Source organism: Cricetulus griseus, chromosome 4 (genome assembly GCF_003668045.3).
Source record: "Cricetulus griseus strain 17A/GY chromosome 4, alternate assembly CriGri-PICRH-1.0, whole genome shotgun sequence".
Lineage (NCBI taxonomy): Eukaryota > Metazoa > Chordata > Mammalia > Rodentia > Cricetidae > Cricetulus > Cricetulus griseus.
In genome coordinates this window covers 204228347-204247578 of record NC_048597.1, presented here as the reverse complement: position 1 = coordinate 204247578, position 19232 = coordinate 204228347, and the positions used below count along the sequence as shown (strand labels likewise).

Genomic DNA, 19232 nt, shown 5'->3' with positions numbered 1-19232 from the left:
TCAGCTCCTGCCTCAGGTTCTTGCCTTGAGTTCCTGCCCTGATGTTTTTTGATTATGGACTTCCATGTGGAAGCATAAGCCAAATAAACTCTTTGCTCCCCAAGTCACTTTTGATCATGGTATTTATCAAAGCAACGGAAACCCTAAAACTCATACCTGAAACTCTGTCTTCCCATGCTTGCTGGTTCCTCTCTGCCTTACATTTTTTTTAAACTAAATTCTTGAGTTAAAATAATGATTTTTCAAGCCCGGCATCATGGCACATACCTATATCCAAGCACTTAGGAGGCTGGGCTGTGTGTTTGTAAGTTCAAGGACAGCCTGGGTTCTATCGTAAGTTCCAGGGTAGCCTGAACTAGTAGTGAGATCCTATCTCCAAAACAAACAAATTATTTTGCTAACAAATAATAAAAACCTAGAAAGCTGAAGCAGGAAACATAAGCATTGTATTTCAAAAATTAACAATGGTTAAAAAAAACAATCAAAACATACAGTTATAGTTCTTCTCTACCAACAAATTAGCTTAACTGTTAAGTAATATGTACAAGGGTTGGCTTTCTGCAGTTTCACATTATTTGATGTTATTTTGTTTATTTATTTGGTTTTTTGAGACAGGGTTTCTTTGTGTAACTTTGGAGCCTATCCTGGCACACACTCTGTAGACCAGGCTGGCCTCAAAGTCACAGAGATCCGCCTGCCTCTGCCTCCCGAGTGCTGGGATTAAAGGAGTGTGTCACCAACGCCCAGCTTATTTGAGTTATTTTAGCTCTTGTTTAAACCCGTAAAAACCTGGATATAGGGCACTCAGACCATCTGCCTGACAGCCTACAAAAAAAAAAAAAGATGCTTTTCTTCAGGATCTGGGAGTTGAAATACTCCTAATGGTGATGACAGTATCCCCGTGGTGACTTCTAGGGATAGGTGGCTGATTCCCCCTTCTGGGGGAGAGAAGAATAGTCAGGGACCACATGGATGAGAGAGGGACTGTAGCATTTCTCAGGATCTTACCCCTGCTTGCCTAACTTTGGAAGGCCTCATTTCCCAAACAGTACCTGCCTGGCATAGGAGGCCGTGCCCCCTGCCAACACAGCATCACCTACAAAGAGGTCTCACTGATTCCCTGCTCAGGGTTTCCAGATCCCTAGATTTGGCATCATTTTATTTCCACCCCTTAATTATGACCTATGACCTTGGAGTGGTAGGGAAGAAAAGGGAGAAACTGACTGAGAGAGAGAGTGAATGGGAGGGGAAAAGAGGTGAGCTCTGGAGCAGGTGTGGCTAACATCTTGCCTGGGAACAGAAGAATCACACTGGCCTTTGGGGGAGTACACTAAGGCTAGGAACACCTTCCTTGAAGCCACAGCTCCTAAACTGAAGGGACCAGCCCCCCATTTTGGCAGCCATGACAGTAACACTTGCTCGCTATGACCTTGTCTTAGTCACTATAGGTTAGGTGCCTGCCTCGTGACAAAGAACCAATCAGAAGTTAGCTGGTGGTGCTATGCTTTATGACCCTGGGTGTACTTTACGGACAAGTGCACAGCAATGACGTCTAGAGCATAGCAACCACCCTGGGAGGGCCTATGGGCCATAACAACCAGTTGACCAATCAACACAGGGCAAGCCCTCCAAGCCTGAAGGCACACCAATCGTGAGCCTGTGAGTACCCCTAGACACTCCCCTTACTCTGCCCAACAAGATCTCTCAGCAGCCGGTTCAAACTGTCTTTTGTAGCCAACTGACATGGTGGGTGGACAAAAGACCAGAGCTAACATGGGGTTAGCTCGTTAAATTACAATAAAACCTCATGCAGTTTGCAGCAAGCTCTGGAATCTGCCTGGTGATTGGGGTGACCTCGGTCATGGCCTGGGACCCCAGATACCTGAATTTTCCGGGGGTCTAACAAAACCATAGGTGGCAATACTTGTGTAAGTGAACATGGGGGCTTTGAAATTGGCAACAGTAAAATGTTTCTGACCACAACGAGCAAAGTTAATTCTAAATGGAAAATTCAATGAAGCTCCAGGGTTTCCCACAGCTCTCACCAAGGCTCTACCACACTACTGGTTTAGCATTCACAATACAAGCACTTTGAACTGTGCATGCCCTTACACCATGCAACTCCAGAACACTGCCTGGCACATGTTAGCTCAACCTTGGGACAATCATGCTATGAATGGCAGTGTTTTTCCTGGACATACAAGGATTCTGTTCTTATAGAACGGTAATGGCTCTGTTATAGAAAAAGAAAGACAATTAGGTTCCTATTGTTACTCTTCAGCATGGAAGTATCCTTGTAATGTATTGTGTTGAGATGTTTGGTTTTAAAAATTTGATCGTAGGCCTGGCCATGGTGGTTTATGTCTTTAATCCCAGGAGGCAGAGGCAGGCAGATCTCTCTGAACTCCAGGCTAGCCTAGTCTATAGAGTGAGTTCCAGGACAGCCAGGAGTGTTTCACAGAGAAACCCTGTCTCAAAAACCAAACAAAAAAAAAAAACAAAAACAAGGACAGCAACAAAAAATTGATGGTAGAGTCACTAAGTGTCATTTAAGAAACATTCTACAAGTTTTGGTTTAGGATTGGGACAGAATTTTCAGTAATTTTTGAAATGGTCCACACATACTTTTGTAGTATATATTTATGTAAAGCAACACTCTCAGTATTGACAATTATAAAATCAAAATAGTGATGGACTCTTAAAACACACTAAAGACAAAGACGCTCCATGTTCTGCAGTAGCAAATATTCAGTCAAGATTAAATTCTGTATGTGCTTTTTTGTTAGTAAACCTGAAAGCTAGATGTATCAAGCAATTGTTTTACAATACATTTCTTTGGTTGTGATTAAGAATGCTCACTGCTCTTGCAGAGGATCTGGGCTCAGTACCCAGCATCCACATCAGGCAGCTCACAACTGCCTGTAATGCTAGATCCAGGAAATCACGTGCTCTCTGGTCTCCCTGTACACATGCACACATGGTACACAGAAACTCACTTTGGCATACCTGGGATCTTGTAAACTTTTCTCAGACGAAAGTGGAAACGTTAAGAAGACTGCCCTGGAGAACCTTCCTGAAGAGCCAGAGCTGAACGGCAAACAGGTCAAGCCACAGCAGAAGGCGTCTCAGAGGGCAATGTGGGTGAATGTTGTGTAATATTATTTTTTTCTAAATGAATATCCTTTTATTGAATTTTTACAATTAAAAATGAAATTTAATTTTACATCTATAATTAGAAACAACACACAATAGAACTGTAAAAATTTAGGTCAAAATAAAAATATATGTATTTTGTGGCTTCATAAAACATCATTTACTGAATCTTTAAAGAAAGCAGAAGTAACAGCAATATATGTAAAAGTAATGATTTAATGGCTATAAGCAAGACAAAGAAATAGAATTGTGCTTCTTTCCCCGACTGGAGACAATGAAATGCTTAGCTACAATTTCCCATACAAACATGAAACAATATTCATATAGAGTAAACATCCTCACAAACGATAGATGACGAAGACACACTAAGTTCGACCAGAGCAAAGCAGAATTGGTGGGGCCATTCATATTTGAAAGTCAACATGTTTGCTCTGTTTAAAAATACCTGTAGAAACTCATAATAATTTGCTTCTGTTTCCAGACATTACAAAAAAGGCAGATACCTTTAACTATGAAAACAACTCTTAAATTTGAAATTATTATTATGCCACATATACTAAAATAACTGTAGATAAAATGCTTTCCTTCATCTGGTTGACTTAAAAAAATCTATTTTAGAATTCCAGTGATAAATAGTATTTAAAAACACATTACTTCTATTTTAAACAATGGAAAGTTAAAACATTATTTCCAATTACCTTGGTTAAAATTTTTCTTTACTGCAACATTAATTTTGAAAGTATTATTGAAGAAAAGCCAGAATTATGATAATCTGCCATTTGCTTTCAAGTGGAAAAGAATTTGAAACTAGTCATCAACATTAAAATAAATTGTGTGCTGGTGGTAAGTAAGATTCAACGTAGGGTGCACTGTGGGTATCTGCAAAGGTCGAACCAGTTTGGAGAATTTTAGCAACTGCTTCTGAATGCATGAAACACAATATTTTTATAGTATTTATAAATATATCATACAATACTGTTTCCTGTTTGTCATATAAATATGGCGTTGTACAACAAGCACAATGCCATCTGATTCTTACAAAATGGAATCATTTAAACAAGTTAGCAAAATAAAGGGTAGTACCCGCTTTTAGGCATACAGATTGTAAAACTGAAGTTTCCTTTGATCATTTTTCGTAGCAACAGAGACGTAAAAGTCAAACAGGAATTAAAATGGCTCAATATGCAAGAAATTGTTATTTACAGTGACATGGCTACATAGAATGCTTATTCTTTCCATTTGTTGAATTTCAAGATAAAAAGCACTTATTTTCTATAGGTTCACAAAACAGCATAATAACAAGAACAATCAAAGAGAATGTAATGTAGGCATTAGTTGAGATTAACAAACTATGGCCCAATGTTTCTACCCACTGCAGAACATTTCCAAATCCAAACAATGGCTACAGAAACCATTTCACATCTTTCCTAACCCAGAAAAAACATCTTGCCTGCCTCCTCAGAATCCAATTCTATTCAGAAACAATCTTTGCTTTCAATTAACATCCATATCATGTGTCACATCTAGTCCGTCTTATATGGCCAAATTTAACGTCACTACCAAAGAAAGCAAACTGGAGGATAGTCACATGTATTAGCATCTATAAAGCTGTAATGGATGAAGGTATCTAAATGAGGGGTTGAAAAATCTTTTCCTTAACAGTCTCAGGACTCAACTGGATGAAGTTGCTGATGACCCATTTATTGATGATTTTCGAGGTCTACTGGCAAAGGAAGATTGGTGAGTGAAAGTAAAATATACAGAAGGGAAAAAAAGTAAAAAGCCCGAGGCAGAAGGTGAATAAAGACAAACAGGTTACTTTAAGTTAAAAGACCTAGCCAGAAAACGAGCCTAAGCTAGGCTGAGCATTCATAACTATTAAGTCTCTGCATCATGATTTGGGAGCTGTTGGTGGCCCAAAAGAAAAAGCCTGGTACTGGCAAACTGGGAAAAGAACAAAGACTGGCTGTAGTTTTGCTGAGTTGTGCAAACTGCATTCTACCCAGAAGTCATGAAGCTTGAATGCAGAAGCTTCCCACCTCCTGTCAATTGAGGAAGAGACAATGAAACACATTTACTCACCATTGCTTTTAACCTCTGTGTGGTCCGAAACTAAGGATGGGTGTTTGAGGAAGCACTGGTTAATGCATTTATCACCTCAGTTTACCTTCCGGCTTTGAGGCAGATGAGGGCTTCCCTGCTTTTCACCTTGAGCATAAGGGTCGAAGGCCCAGCAGCTTTTCTGCTTCACCTTTGCAGTCTGAGGGTAACTGGCTGAACGGCTGGAGCTTGGAAATTCTAAGTCATGTTTTTGAAAGTCTGCCTCCTCAAGCCCAATTCCTGACCACCTTAGCAGTACCAGCATTGTTTCACATTTCCAGTCTGACCATTTTAACCCCTATCTGGTTCAGAATCTGGCCTCTCATTTTCCTATCCAGATTATGTTTTTTTTTCATATGTATATTATATTGATCAAACACACACACACACACACACTCACACACACTCACACACACACTCACACACACACACACACACACACACACACACACTTTCCCCCTGTTAGCCAGACTTGATAGGCCATGTAAAAGGAAGTGTTTTAAATATGCCTTTAGCATATATAAAAAAACGAGAAGGGGATGTTCTGTAGGCCTGTTTAGCTCACATTTTTCTAGTTCTGCTCTTTACATAGGACAGGCATCTGGAGGGGCCACACTTGAGTGTATCCAATCCCCACTATTATTACATCTGACAAAACCCCAGCTGTTTAGGTCCTGGCTGAGGGTTTTTTCCTGTAGGAAGGCTTCACTAAGAATACAATTCTATGGCACTGTCAAATGGTGTCAACTTCTTCCTGGAAGCATGGGGTGTAGGGAGGTTTCTCCCATATTCCCTGTGGGACCCGCTAGAGGCCCTGGAGGTGAAATAAGTGTAGGGCCTCCCCAGGACTCTGTTCCCTTGGGTCTTCAACTCTTAGACTTGTTCACAGTTGTGTTAGAATTGGCTCCAGAAATTTCTAATCTTAGCCAGACTTTCCTACTCAGACCTGTGGTTCCGTGAGCTTTCAGGCCTACTGGGTTGGCCTCTCTGTACCTGCCTGGCAGTCTCCAGCTTCCAGGAAGTCTCTCCAGCTAACACTTCTCTGACTGGCTAGAGTGTTGGGTTTTGCATTTTCCTCTCTTCCCTTTTCCTGGTCCAAGCATCTTTTATGTTGGACCCCAAACACTCATATTCTTTCCTCTTACTGAGGCAGGGGCTCATGTGTAGTCCTCACTGGCCTGGAAACCATGGCCTTGAAATTCCGGTGATGAGTTTGCCTCTGAGTCCCCAGTGTAGAGGACCCAGGCTGTTGTGTTCATCCTTTAGGCTCTGCCTTGAGTCCTCCTTTAGGCAGCCTTCTCTGACTTACAGTGTGTTTCCCTACTATATGTCCCCATAGTCCCCTTTGATTCCCAGAGCTCGTATCGTCATCATGATTATGGTTCATTTGCTAGATTCCCCTTTTGATAGCAGGATCTGTGAAGAAAGAGCTATGTTATTTCTTTTATGCTGTTTTCCCAGCATTACATCCATGCATTTACCTGCTAGTGTTGGGCATGCAGTCCTATTCAAAAATTTGTCCTGGGCATGCATGCATGAATGAAATAGGTTCTCTATCTATATAACATACTATATAATATAGAGAAATTAGAAATGATTATTAGATAATGATGTAATTAATTCCATGATTATTTACTAAAGGTCTACCAATGCCAGGCAATAGTTGATAAAATGGATCATGAAAAAGATAAAGAAATATGGAAAGATATTTATAATGAAATCTAATGAAAAAAAAAACCCAGAATCTCAAAGCATGCAGAATCATTATAAACCTAAGCACATGTAGGAGGCACCCTGGTGGTGTGCAGTGGATTAAAGGCGATTTTTAGCTGAAGGCTCTTTCTTTAGATGAAACCTTAGAAACCCAAAATACAAAATGTAAAAAAAAGTTTTGGGTTTTTTTTTTTTTTTTTTTTTTTTTTTTGCTTAGCACTGGGGTGTGGGCCAGAGCCTGCCTGCCCCTCTCTCTGCCTGCCCATACCTTTCTCTCTGCCTGCCCACACCTTTCTCTCTGCCTACCCACACCTTTCTCTCTGCCTACCCACACCTTTCTCTCTGCCTGCCCACACCTTTCCCTCTGCCTGCCCACCCCCTCTTCCTCTTCTGTTTCCCCTTTACGGTGCACATTAGTGTCTTCCACTGTACCATCTGCATGGAACATGATTGAGAATTCTTCCAATTAGACTTCTGGTTAAAGATTACAGTTTAGAATAATTTTACTCTGATCCCTCAGAATGCCATGAAACTAACAGTACCCCAAAGGCTCAAGTCCACAGGATAATGGAAATGGGTGAAGATCTCATGCCAGCTCAGTTTAGGAATGTAGGTAGGGACTGGTTGAGAAGGCTCTGATCCTGAAAAGCTGACAGGATGAAAATTCATTTTCTGCAGATGCAGGAGAGAGGAAAGAGACCCTGTTTCACAGCACAGAGTCAGAGATGGCAGATTCTTCAGAAAAAGATGAAATGTAGGGCTGGAAACAGGTGTGTGTGTGTGTGTGTGTGTGTGTGTGTGTGTGTGTGTGTTTGTGTATGTGTGTGTAGTCTTTTGAAGATGTCACAAATGTCTGTCTTCCTTCGGAGCCAGGCTTACTCCTAGGGAAAGTGAACAAGAGGCTCCAGACTCAAGGGTGCTGGAGTAATAGAATTCACTGATCAGCCTACAGTGGGTCACATGACTCAGATGGGATTAATTGAGTATACTCTTGGCACTTTTGCTGAAGTTGGCAGGAAAAAAATCAGTGGGAATATTAAAATGACAGGAATTGCTGATGTGACAGAATTGAGTTAGATGGTTGATGCTGACTGTCAACTTGAAAAGCTCTAGAATTAAGGAGAGATAAGCCCCTAAGCATGCCTGTGAAGGATTTCCAAGATTAGGTTAATTGAAGTGGAAAGGGTCTTCCTAAATGTGGGTAGCATTGTTCCATAGCCTGGGGTCTGGGACTGTACCAAAAGGAGAAAGCAAACTAAGCACCAGCCAGCTGAGCATCAGCATCATCTCATGACCACCTGCTCCATGCTCCCACCACTGTGCCTTCCATGCTATGATGGACTGCAACCTCCAACTTGATACAGATAGGCCATGGTGTGAGTTCAAGGCTAGCCTGAGCTATTCCTGTCCCAAGTGTGATGACATATGCCTGCAATCTCAACAGTGGGAGGTGGAGGCAGGAGGACCTGGAGTTCAAGGTCAGCCTGGGATACATGTTGAGAAACATTAGAAAAAAACAAAGTCAAATAACAAAACCACAAAAACCGCAGGAGATCATTGCTTTGGACTATGCTCTGCTCTAGGCCCCAACAAACTTGGCTAAAACTCAAATGGAAGCACTCAAGTGCAAACTACCTGTCAGGGTGTTTATCTGACTTCAGGAGAACCGGAATTAGAAAGATCACTGCCAAGTTTCCTAAAGAGGTCAGTTTCAGAAACTGTGTGCTTTAATCCTGCCATAAAAGAACAAGCCTGGGATAACCTGACCTTGACTGGTCAGCCATCATCCTATTGTGCTGTCTTCCATCTCCAGCTTACAAGGGAGGGAACTTTGAAATGACCAATCCAGATTTGTTTTCTCCGTCCTGTTTTCTTCAGCTTTTCTCATTGTATAATACAGATTGCTATTTAGATCATTGGAACATTTATTCTATTCTATGAGTGAAGTGTTGTCTCATTCTAGAGTTAAAAATTAAGTCAATTAAAGACGGTTGAACTAAACTGTAACCTTGTCCTTTGTTTGATCCGATGCTTTCCCCTCATCAGAGTAAAAGCCCATGTAAAGTCGATTTGGTAGTTTGAAAGAAAATGGCCCCCAAAGGGAGTGGCACTACAAGGAGGCGTGGCCTTGGTGGGGTAGGTGTGGTCTTGTTGGAAGAAGTGAGTCACTATGGAGGCAGGCTTTGAGGTCTCCTATATGCTCAAGCCACACCCAGTGAGTCAGTAAACCACACCCAGTGAATCAGTTCACTGCCTGGTGCTTGTGCAAGATGTGGAAGTCTCAGCTACCTCTCCAGCACCATGTTGGCCTGCTCATCTCCAGTCCCTCCACAATGACCGAATCTCTGAACTGTAAGCCAGCCAATTAAATGTTTTCAATTATAAGGGTTGGTCATGGTGTTTCTTCACAGCAGTAGAAACCCTAAGACAGTAGACAAGCATGAAATCAAGCATAGGAAAAGAGATGATACTGTATTAAGATGGGAAGAGAGAGGAGACAGTGAGTGTGTCCTGACTGTGTTGGCCTTCTTGTCCTCATCCTTGAAGGTTTTGGCTCTGACATTTCCTATAATTCTATGACTTGCCCCTTATCCATTGCCTTGTTTTCTTCATGCTACATTAAAGTATCACCACCGCCAAATTATTTCTCATGATTTTGGAGGTTGAAGATCTTGGTGCTGGAGACCTGGTTTCACTGAGTTACATGTGCATCATATGTCTTATTGATCCAGCAGTGCCTACAGGAGAAAATGATGTGGCCTGTACATGCTAGCACCTCCTCTCATGCATGGATTGTTACAGGAAGTCTTCCTGCCTCTGCCCTCCATGTACTGGGTCAGATGCTCACCACTAGGCCTGGCCCATACTCAGCAATTCTTCATATCCCCATTCATCAGTGTGTTTTTATCTGCCCATGTCAATAGCCAATAACAGTTATAATTCTGAAGCACTTAAATAATTTTAGTCAATTTGGTAAGACAGGAAAATGGAGTGATTTTCTCATATGTTATGAGAAGAAAAAAAAATCCTGAGCTGTCTCACATTTAATTATAAGGGTCAGAAGGTGGGGGAGAAATGAGATGAAACAGCTTTGGGTCAAATGATCAAAAGTCTGTTTCATGTTCCCGAATATGTTTTGAAACCCCCTACATAGTCTATGGCCATACCCTGAAAGCAACCGATCTCATCTGAAACCCCGACATAAGTCCCATTGCGGGGACCACCAAGTGCCACCATACCTGCCCCCAGGTAAACTTTCTGGACTGATGAGTCCAGCCAATCCCAAAGAGACAAACATGCCCTATTTTGTACAATTCTACCCCTCATCTCTATAATCAATGTAGATACAATGTAAACTATGCTTTCTTTTCACAAGCTTTCATTGTAAAAATATTTTATGACTCTTCAGTTTGCCAGGCATATCTCCAACTGTTATCCAGCCTTGTTGTTAGTAGCTACAGGGACATGTCTTACAACCTGGTTCTTTTCCTGGCCTCTCTAAAGCTCAACAAGCTCTCATTGCAAAGATCCCTCAGCATCAGGAGCTTTGGTTTGACAGTTGGAAGTGCTCTTTGTTTAGGGTGAGAGACAGGTGGGAACTGAAATTGCTGGCTCTGGTCCTCACAGTATCCTGGGATGCTGAGTCACTGGTAAGGTGTTTTTCTGAAGTTGCTTATGCACTCTGGGCTCTGGAATGTTTATTTACAAACTAGGGCTGAACTGTGTGACTGTGTGCATATGTGTGTGTGTGTACATGAGATGGTGTGAGGGTTTGTGTGTGTGTGTGTGTGTGTGTGTGTGTGCGCGCACGCGTATGTATAAGTGCAGGCAGGCACTTGACACAGCATGCATGTTGAAGTTAGAGGAAACCTCTAGCGTAAATCCTTGTCTTCCATCTTGCTTTGAGATCAGTGTTATTCTTTTGTTGTTCACTGCTGTGTATGCCCTGTTAACCAGCCAATGAGCTTCCTGGAGTTCTTTTACCTCCACTTTCCATCTCTCCATAGGAACGCTGGGTTTACAGATGTGCCTCCCTGTTGGCTTTTACATGGGTGTTGGGGATGGAAGTTCAGATCCTCACATGCGTGTGACAGCCACTTTACCCACACAGCTACCTCACCAGCTCAGTTTTTATGATCTTTACACTAGCAATCAGTATTATTCTTTTTTTTCCAAGACAGGGTTTTTCTGTGTAGCTTTGTAGACCAGGCTGGCCTCGAATTCACAGAGATCTGCCTGCCTTTACCTCTGGAGTGCTGGGATTAAAGGCGTGCGCCACCAACACCTGGCTCAGTATTATTCTTGCAAGGATATCTTACATGAACAGATGCTTTAAAAGTTACAGTCCTGGATATGGTGGTGTACTCCATTAATCTAGCACTGGGGAGGCAGAGGCAGGTGGATCTCTGAGTTCAAGGCCAGCCAGGGCCATACAGTGAGATCCTGGTCTAACAACCCTAGTACATTCTCCTTCCTTTCTTCATATAGAATAGCAATCTTAGGGCTCAGTGATTGTGAAATACATCGGATGCATTTCTAGGTATCGGCTACATGAGTGAGGAAGGAATGACTAAAGTTGGCAATAATCAATATTATAGTATCTTTTAATTAAGTTGAACATTTTCTTTATTTTTTTATGTCACTTTTAAAATTTTTGGTTTTTGTTTGTTTGTTGAGAGAGGGTTTCTCTGTGTAGCCCTGACTGTTCTGGAACTCAATTTATGGATCAGGCTGGCCTCTGCCTTGTAAGTGCCACTATATTGCCAGGTGAACATTTTATTTCTTTATTTTTTTTTATTCATTTTACAATCCAACCACAGTTCCCCATCTTTCTCCTTCTCCCTCCCAAAGATTTATTTATTATGTATAGTGTTCTGCCTGTATGTTTGCCTGCACACCAAAAGAGGGCACTAGATCTCATTATAGTTGGTTGTGAGCCAACATGTCGTTGCTGAGAATTGAACTCAGAACCTCTGGAAGAGCAGGCAGTGCTCTTAACCACTGAGCCATCTCTCCAGCTTGCCCATTTTATTTCTTAATTAGTAACTCCCCTAACCTTCCCGTCTTAGAGTTTTTTATTGCTGCGATGAAATACCATGACCAAAAGCAACTTGGGGAGAAAAGAGTTTATTTGGCTTATATATCCTAAGTCACAGTCCATTAAGGGAAGCCAAGGCAGGAACTCAAACAGGGTGGGAACTTGGACACAGGAACTGATGCAGAGGCCATGGAGGGGTGCTGTTTACTGGCTTGTTTTTCATAGCTGGCTCAGCCTGTTTTCTTATAGAACCCAGGACACCTGCCCAAGGATAGCACTACCCACAATGGGCTGGGCCCTCCACCATCAATCACCAATTAAGAAACTGCCCTACGAGCTTGCCTGCTTTACATGCCATCTTATGGAAGCATTTTCTCAACTGAGGTCCCCTCAGTTCAGATGACCATAGCTGGTGTCAAGTTGACATAAACCTAGTCAGAACACTACCATAAAACCTAATGTGGTTAAGATATCAATGAAAATGCTGTTCTATTGAATTTTAACTTCTTGGCCACTCTCAGTTCCTTGCAGTAGCTCTTTGAGTCTGGATCTTATAAATCAGCTGGCTGTCAATCTGCAATATTGAGTCTCTGACACTGAGGAAAGTCGGGGGAGTCAGGAAGGAAGGACACAGAAAAAGTAATACCTGATGTGTGCTCCTGATAAGGCACCTACTTTAAGCTGTGAGCACTCAGACAAAACACACAGAATGGGCTGAGGATATATGTCAGTGGCAGAGCACTTACCCAGCATGCATAGGGGCCTTGTGTTCAAGACCCAGCACTATAAAACAAACAAAAGCCAAGCTGAGGTGTTAGCACGTTTTCCAATAGAGTAGTATCACACTCCTTCATTCCTTCAATAAAAACCTGTCAACTGCCCACACTGGCTCCGAAGCTGTCTGTGAATGCAAATTAAATTCTAATCTTCACAGAGTTGACATCTTAGTCTGAATCTCTGAACACAATAGGATTTAGGTGAAACAAGGATTGATCATCCCTCCATTAGCAAATTCACAGTAAGCAGCAGGGGGCAGAGGTGCTCTCAGATCCTCACCTCCTTGCCGTCTGGCTAGTCAGGGAGCTGGCACTCAGGGTGCACCTTGGGTGTCCGCACAGAGACAGATCCTCCACCTGCCTCCACAATCCATTATCACTAATCAGGGAATTAACTGAAGAAGGATTGCCCAAACTGTGTAGGCCAGTTGAAAAAAAAAGCAATAAAATAAATTATTACCACAGCAAGAGAAGGGAATGTAATTGATTATTCTCCTTAATTACATTACTGGTGTTCAAAAGAAAGAAAAAATATACATATCTTCCTATTAATGACTACAGAAATGACTAATAGCATTACCGATTAATAGTAATGACTACTAGTCAGGTGGTGGTTACCCACACCCTTAATCCCAGCACTCAGGAGGCAGAGGCAGGTGGACCTCTGTGAGTTCTAGGCCAGCCTGGTCTACAGAGCAAGTTCCAGGACAGGCTCCAAAACTACAGAGAGAAACCCTATCTCAAAACAAACAAACAACCCAATAACAACCAAAAAACAAACAAAAAACAAAAAAATAGTAAAGATTACTAAAAAGAGTCAATATCAATTTATCAAGAGTCTATCATATGTGAATTTGAATTAACAAGCCAGAAAAAAAATCACACCTTGCAATTTTATAGTGTTGCTGTTTTAACATTTAATCCTGAGCAAACACTCAATGAAAGCTTTTATGAGAGAATGAAATTGATGATAAAGATATAAGTATTAGTTGCTCAGGTGCTGTCACGGCCGCTGTTCTACCACAACTTATTTCAGATTTAGTGTTTGAGTGCAGAAGCAGAGCGCCCCACATAGGTCGGTGATGCAACTGCACCCAAGGCAAGCCTTGGCAGCATCAGTGGTCCTGAGCCATTAAGGACTTGGATCTCAGACAATTGTGCGTTGATACCCCCATCTGTGTCAGAGCTTCTCTGGGTAGGCTGGAGATAACAATGCTGATGGAAGGTGTGCAGTGCTGGATGGTAATTGTGTTAATCACAAAATGATGGCAAGAGCAGAGGTTGTTTAAAGGTTAAGTCAAGGAAGCTTTTGGACAGAAAGGACATTCGGCACGATGTACAATTGCTAGTGTGTTATCATATTAAAAGTGGATCAACGTATAGTCTTCTGCATTGTTATTCTTAAAATCTCTGTAGTGGACATGCTTCCGTATTCCCTGGGACCACACTTACCACTGCTCTAGGAATACCAATGCCATAAGAGATGAGAAAATTAGTATTAACGGGGCTGGAGGATAGCTCCCTGTTTAAGATCTCTTACTGCTCTTGCAGAGGATCAGGGTTCAATTCCCAGCATCCCATGGTGCCTCACAATCCTATGTATCTCCAGTCCCAGGGGATCCAATGCCTTCTTCTGGCCTCTGCAGGCACGACATGCACATAGTTTATTTATATACATGAAGGCAAAACACTCATACACATTAAATAAGAACTTAAAAAAGTCCTTTGAAAATAAAGAAAAATAGTATTGAAACTATAAGTTGAGGCAGAGGTCGGTGGATCTCTGTGAGTTCAAGACCAGCCTGGTCTATAAGAGCTCCCCAGGACAGCCTCCAAAGCCAGAGAAACCCTGTCTTGAAACCACCTCCCCCCAAAAACAAAACAAAACAAAAAAATTTTAGTTGAAGTCCCATGAACATAGCCTAGGTAGTCACAGGCTTCCATGGGAACATCACCAGTGGGTACCCCAGATCTTGATATATGATAAGGACATGCCCAGTGTTACCCTCCATGGATTAACGAAATGAGAGCACACACTGCTTACCTGTTAGGTGGATGCAGATTGGGTGTTGGGACCTGTGAGTCTGTGGGGGTTGCAGTAGGTCAGAAGGGCTGTGTGCACATAGGGTAAGGGGAGGGACGGTAGCAAAGAGAATTAAGCCTGTGTGCTCTCCTGGGAACAATGGACAATTCTGGGTTTAATTGGATGTGGATTTAAATATTAGCGTCTCTCTCTGAGTCCAAATGCCTCAAAGCTTTAAATTCTTACTTTGGGCTCTCCTGTGAATTTGGCGGCAGATGCCGATTACCACTTGCATAACGAGGAAACTATAATGGGAATATTTGGCTATTCCATCACCCTCGGGGTGGATTTATAGATCAACAGATGGGTCTCTGGTGAACTTTTTAAAAATTCATTATTTATTTATATTTATTTGTGTGTGTGTGAGGGCGCATGCATGCATGCCTCTGCTCGTGTGAATGTGGAGCTCAGCAGACCCGCAGGAGCTGGTTCTATAACGGGGAGCCTGGGGATGGAAGGCAGGGTAGGTCATCAGTAGGGACCTTTACCCGCTGAGCCATCTGGCTATTCTTCGATGGACCTCTAGAGGAAAAAAAGAAAATTAGATGGGATCAGTAACCAGTAACTCCCTGAAGTTATTATTTACGACTGTAATCTGATAAAACCGGTGAAGTTAAAACGGGCTTTCCCAATGACCAGCCATCACACTTCTAAACGTACAACCAAGAGAAACCTCCTGTGTGAGCATGAGACGCAGGTGAGAATGTCCTGCCAGTCTGAGTTCATCGATCCTACTCAGTGCTAAGCTGATCTTCAAGGACGATCGCCTTTCAGACTTTGGCAGGATGCTTTGCTCATTGCTACAGGAGCTCTCAGGACTCCACAGCTACAGCGGCCATGCGGCTGCCGGGCCAGGGCCAGCTGCTCCTGGTTACACTGCCTCGTGCCTTACACTGCACGCCTTCCACCCAGGCGCCCCCCACCCCCAGCCCCGTCATAAGGCACAAGATGCGGTGTGACCATGTGAGGTATGCCAGCTCAGGAGGCTTCAGGCACCCTTCTGCCGCCCCCCCCCCTCAGTCTGGCACTCACCGGGAGCAAATGACACAGCAGCTGCTTCTTGCTGTTCCCAGGTTCATAAGTTACTTTGTACTAAGATGAACTTTATCCGCAGTGAGACAGAGAACCCATGTTCAGGTGCGAGGAGGCAACTGATGCAGCAAAGTTGTCCTCTGACTGTACCCGTTTCTGTGGCGTGTGTACCCACACAATAATAGTAACATTTAAAAAACCATCGGATCTTTTAAGATTCCGGTGTCTCTTTTGTTGAGAATGGGATAGCTCAGGAGGTTTCATATGGTTGTTGTAGATTTTAGATGGGAAAAGTCAAAATCTTGCATATAACACTTAAGAAATATTATCATGAGGCTAGGGAGATGGCTTCATCAGTAAAGAGCTTGCTGTGAAAGTGTGAGGATGGTTTGATCCCCAATGCCCGCATAAAAAAAAATTGGGCATGGTGTGTGCCCTTGTAATCTAATGCCAGCACTGGAGAGCCAGAGACGGGGATTTCTGTACCTCACTGGCAGCCAGCCTAGCTAAAAATCGAGGTGGATGATCCCTGGATGACACCTGTGGTTGTCTTCTGTCTCCCACCTGCACTAGCAGCATCAGCATCTGCACCCCCACTCTCTCAAACACACCAGTACATACTGAAAGAAATATACTCTTATGATCCTCAGTAGTCCTAGTGAGAAAATTATTTGTGAATTTAAAAAATGGTGTTGATTAAGGCTGTTTATTAATTCTAGTTGAAAGTTTTACCATAGAAAGCAGCATAGTTTTTAAAAACATATTTTTAAATGTGTATGTGTATGTGTGTGTGTGCACTCACTCTCAAACATACGTGCATATGTGAACTAACTCACTCATTTTATGGGGCACTGTAGGTTTGTCCTTTTTCTGAGCACAGGGAGAGATGGAAATCAAGATAGTCCAGGACCCTCCCTCAAACATCTCAAAGATGGCAACCAGCTTGCCATTGCCCTTTGTTTCTGTTTCACAGGTCTGCACTTGGCAGCCATGCCAACAGACACCCAAGGATAGAATGAAGACTGGGGCTTTGTGCCTTTGATCCATCAAATGTGCTCTTGAAGATTGGCTTGTCTCTGGGAAAGAGTACAGGAGCCCAGAGCCCAAATGGCATAGGCTCAGGAGGGCAAGGGATCCCGGGGAAGAGCCTAAGAAGATGGAAGCCTAAGAAGGGTAAGTATTAGTTATTTTTTCTGTTTCTGTGAGAATACACCATCACCAAGGCAAATTAGAGAAGAAAGGGTTTACTTTGGGCTTAGAGTTACAGAGGGAGAAGAGTCCATTATGGCAGGGCAGTGTAGCAGCAAACAGCAGGCATGACAACAGAACAGTGGCTGAGAGCTCACATCTCAAGCCCCAAGCCGGAAGCAGAGAGCACCTTTGAAATGGCAGGAGTCTTGAAAACTCAAAGCCTGCCCCCAGTAACACACGTCCTCCAAGAAGGCCACACCTCCTAATCCTGCCTAAACAGTTCCACCAACTGAGGCCAAAGCATTTAAGCATATGAGCTCAAGGGGCCAGTCTCACTCAAACCACCACAAGTGTCAAGTTAGGGCACAGTGGGGACAGCTAGTATAGAAGCCCGGACACACGGATCACTCTGCTATCCAGTCTGAGGTGGCAAGCCTGCATCCACTGACGTTTCTGTCTCTGGAGGGTGGGAATTGGCAGTCTGGAACCTCCTTTATCAAGTTACTTGGAGCTCATTTCCTGTTTCCCTATCACAAGGCAGCTTACCTTAAGCCCAGAAGGGACTTCCTTCTCGTTGCTGTGGGTGCATTCCACTACGGGTTTAAAGATCCAGGTACATTTGTCACATACATATGTACACATAGTTGACCCCTACTATTTTGTAGTGTGAACTTTGCCCATTCTCCCGAGATGCATTCAACTGCCCGATTTCATGCACGGCTCTGTGGTGAGGATATTCATTCTATCCTTTTAGAGACTTGCTTGAGAATGGACTTGGATGCTCATCCAGGACAGAGGTTCAAACACACACACATTCTAAGGAGTCACCACAACCCAGTGAGGAGGCATAACCCTCATTTTGCAGATGAAGAAAAGCAGGCACAGTGTACTTGCCCCACAGGGAGTCACTGTCACTATCTCCTGCCTGTCATCTACCTGTTGTACTTGTCCCAGTCAGCAATCCCTAGTCTTTAGACCGTGGGAAGGCCGTGGGTTTAGCAGTTCAGACTCTAGATGCCACAACTGTTACCAGGTTAGTCCAACACTAACACTGTTACCCCATACTACCCCAGCGCTTCTGTCTAGCAGATATGTTATCTTCAGGTGGTGCCAGGCAATGATCTACCAGAGATGGTGGTCAGAAAAGGAGACTAGTTACAACTCTGCCTCCACTGCGACCAACGGTCGCAGAGTTTCTCTGCTTTGCCTACCCTTGGCCCACAGCAAGCCACAGCTGTTCCTTCTCAGTCCCAGGGGTTTTTGTGGCTTTTGCCTAGATTTGCATAGATTTGTAAATCTGTTTGTCTCTTCCTTGTTTCTGGTGCAACACCGGGCTTGGATTTGGGGTGGGGGTGTCCCTTATGGTCTTCACTTTTTATCACTACTTGGAATTGTCATCTTGGTTTGCTCATTCACCTGTTCATTGTGCCCCATCCCGCCCCAGTAAGATGGTCAATGCCTCGCCAGCAAGGGCCAGGCTTGTCTATTTATGCCCCAGTCTTCAGATGAGTGCCAGCACAGAGCACAAGAAATAGCCCTTTTCCCACGGAAACACATTTGAACACTCTCTCCTTTGCGGGCTCACCCCTGTGAACCAGGAGTCCTCTTACCTCAAAGTTTTTACTGTCCCTCGAGAGTACCAAGCTGGGGACTAAGCCTTTAGCATATGGGCTTTGAAGGCCATTCAAAATCTGAACGACAACACTCTCCCAATAGTTATGAGGAGTTTTGTAGCCCCTTGTCTTTGGGTAGTTGCCAAAACTGATAATTGATGACTATTCTGAGGCTAGAAAAATCTGTGATCTTGCTGATATCCCAATTTTGCCTTTCCTTCCCTATTTCTTTCAGTACACTGAGCTACAGCCCTAGTCTTATTTCACTGTTTCCTAGGCTGACTTTGAACTCATTCTGCAGCTCAGGCAAGTTTTGAACTTGCAATCTTCCTGCCACAGTTTTCTGAGCAGCTAGGATTACAGGCTGTAGCTGAATATTTTGGGGGGAGGGTCAAGGCACCCCCCAGCCCCAAATAAACACACAGATATTTATTCTTACTTATGAATGCCTGACCTTAGCTTGGCTTGTTTCTAGCTAGCTTTTCTAACTTAAATTAACCCATTTCTCTTCCTCAACATTTTGCCTCAGGGCT

General features: G+C 43.1%; 1 long non-coding RNA gene across 2 annotated transcripts in view; it reads left to right on the top strand.

The window, feature by feature from the left end:
- The first annotated feature begins 9206 nt into the window (after positions 1 to 9206).
- Positions 9207 to 19232, top strand: part of LOC118238705 — a 55387-nt gene continuing 45361 nt past the window's right edge. For both annotated transcript variants that reach the window (XR_004769719.1, XR_004769718.1), the window contains exons 1-2: positions 9207 to 9318; positions 16869 to 17068. This is a non-coding gene — a long non-coding RNA (uncharacterized LOC118238705). The remainder of the gene's footprint in view (positions 9319 to 16868; positions 17069 to 19232) is intronic.